The sequence below is a fragment of the Capsella rubella genome, unplaced genomic scaffold (genome assembly GCF_000375325.1).
Source record: "Capsella rubella cultivar Monte Gargano unplaced genomic scaffold, Caprub1_0 scaffold_6, whole genome shotgun sequence".
Taxonomy (NCBI): Eukaryota; Viridiplantae; Streptophyta; class Magnoliopsida; order Brassicales; family Brassicaceae; genus Capsella; species Capsella rubella.
Window position 1 is genome coordinate 10,561,690 of NW_006238918.1, and position 2,996 is coordinate 10,564,685.

Genomic DNA, 2,996 nt, shown 5'->3' on the forward strand with positions numbered 1-2,996 from the left:
CTTTACTTAAGTTCTAGTCAGATTTGTAAAACCATGAGTGCCCATGGCACCGTGCTACTAATGGTTTTCAAAGAATGTCTAAGTACAGGTTTAGGTGAACTTGAACTACCTGTTGATGTACGAGCTGTACTAGATTAGTACACCGACGTTTTTCCAGAAGAGATTCCACCAGGACTACCCCCTATTCGTGGTATCGAACATCAGATCGATCTTGTACCAGGTTCTGCCCTACCTAACAAACCTGCTTACCGCATGAACCCGGAGGAGTCTAAGAAGCTAGAAAAGCAAGTGCGCGACTTGATGAACAAAGGGTACATCAAAGAGAGCCTAAGCCCGTGTGCTGTACCAGTTCTTTTGGTACCAAAGAAGGATGGTACGTGGAGGATGTGTGTGGACTGTAGAGCAATCAACAATATCACCATCAAGTACCGACATCCTATTTCGAGGCTAGACGACATGTTAGACGAACTAAGTGGAGCAATCATCTTCTCCAAAATTGACTTGCGAAGCGGCTATCACCAAGTTCGAATGAGAGAAGGCGACGAGTGGAAGACCGCCTTCAAGACCAAGCAAGATCTCTACGAATGGCTCGTTATGCCCTTCGAAACCAATGCACCAAGCACCTTCATGCGATTGATGAACCAGGTTATAAGGTCATTTATTGGTAAATTTTTTGTTGTGTACTTTGATGACATACTTATTTATAGTAAATGCTATTCTGATCACACTAAGCACTTAGAGTTAATTCTGAAAACACTTCGGAAGGAAGGCCTTTATGCTAACCTAAAGAAGTGCTCATTTTGTACTGACAAGTGTGTGTTCTTAGGTTTTGTAGTGAGTAAAAATGGCCTACAGGTAGATGAAGAAAAGATCAAGGCGATCCGTGAATGGCCTACTCCAACATCCATTGGACATGTTCGCAGTTTTCATGGACTAGCAAGCTTCTACAGGAGGTTTGTCAGAGACTTCAGCACAGTGGCTGCGCCAATGACTGCTGTAATCAAGAAAAATGTACCATTCTCATGGGGAGAAGCCCAAGAACAGTCATTCAACACGCTCAAAGAGAGGCTCACACAAGCACCAGTTTTAGCACTTCCAGATTTTGAAGTTATGTTTGAAGTGGAGTGTGATGCATCAGGTTTGGGAATTGGAGCTGTACTACATCAGAGGAAAAGACCAGTCGCGTTTTTCAGTGAAAAGTTAAGTGGAGCAGCATTGAACTACCCGACCTACGACAAAAAGCTTTATGCCTTAGTACGAGCACTTGAGACATGGCAACACTACTTGTTGTCCAAGGAATTCATCATTCACACCGACCATGAAACTCTGAAGCATCTCAAGGGTCAGACTTCACTCAAGAGGAGACATGCAAAGTGGTTGGAGTTCATCGAGACGTTCCCATATGTGATCAAGTACAAGAACGGAAAGGAGAACGTGGTAGCTGATGCTTTGTCGAGGAGACATGCCCTTATAGCTACAATGGAGGCTAAAGTAATGGGTTTAGAGCACATCAAGGAGTTGTACAAGGATGATCCAGAATTAGGAGAGTGCTACAAAGAGCATGGCAAAGGAGCTTATCAAGCATTCTACTTGCAAGATGGGTTCTTGTTCAAAGACAAGCGGTTGTGCATCCCTCAAGGTTCAGTGCGAGATTTGATACTCACCGAAGCACATGGTGGAGGGTTGATGGGTCACTTTGGTGTTGACAAAACCTTGGAAATGGTCATGGATCATTTCTTTTGGCCCCATCTCAAAGAAGGACGTGGAGAGATTTTGTTCTCGATGCATTGTTTGCCACAAGGCAAAATCGAGGTTACATCCTCATGGTCTATATTTACCATTACCTATTCCTAACGCCCCTTGGGTAGATATTTCTATGGACTTTGTCTTAGGATTACCTAAGATTAGACACAAGGATTCAATCTTTGTCGTCGTGGACCGGTTCTCCAAGATGGCACACTTCATCCCATGTGACAAGACCAATGACGCTACTCAAACCGCGGATTTGTTCTTCAAGGAAGTGGTGCGCCTCCATGGTATCCCGAGGACCATCGTCTCTGATCGTAACACCAAGTTCTTGAGTCACTTTTGGAAGACACTTTGGAGAAAGTTAGGAGATTCTGTTTGGAGGGCAAAACCTTTTTAAGAGGGAGGGAATGATGCGGATATCGATTATCCTGTCCAACCCGCTGAACTAGATCAAGTACCAGATCCTGTACCACACCCTGTACCAGTCGTCCCAGTAGGTCCTATGACTCGTTCAAAGTCTAAACAACTAAGAAAGAGGTTCAATCTAGCTGTACAAGACATTGTGAGCTCACTAGAGCTGAACTACGTCAACTGGTCTGTACCACCATTACTCCATCACGACGGATATGATCCCATCGCCGAGGAAGAGGTTGCTGAAGCATTCACCCAAATGAGTCTTGAACATACCATTTCCCCAGGTATGAATTCTTCTTTGACAGGTCAAGAAACCTCTAGAATCCAAGAGAAGACAATGGAGTCACAAGAGACGAGCAAAACAAGCTTCACCTTCGAGAGTGATCGAGAGAGTGAAGATCAAGAACAAGACATCAAGGACTTGGAAGAGCTTCAAGAGACTGATCAAGCTACCCAAGAGAAACTCCAAGAAACCATCTACTTCAAGAAACCAACAAACAGACATGCACCTGACAAGACCCCTGAAGTAGATTGATATATCATGGTTTTTACGGGTTTTTGGTCATGATATAAGTCTTATTTATAGAGCTTTTCTAGTGTTTTCGAGTCTTTTTGAGTCATTTCAGGATTAGGAACTATTTGGCATGGATTGGAGCTTTTTGCAGCATGTGGGAGCATTTGGAGAAGATGTGTCGAAGGAATGTACCGAGAAAGCATATTTGGTGTGAGTGTCGAGCGTCACAACTTCTGGTGTCGATCGACACCAATATCTGACGGCAATTGAATTTCTCTCTTAATTGAAGTTCAGAAGATTTGCAGATTCGGCCCAGAAG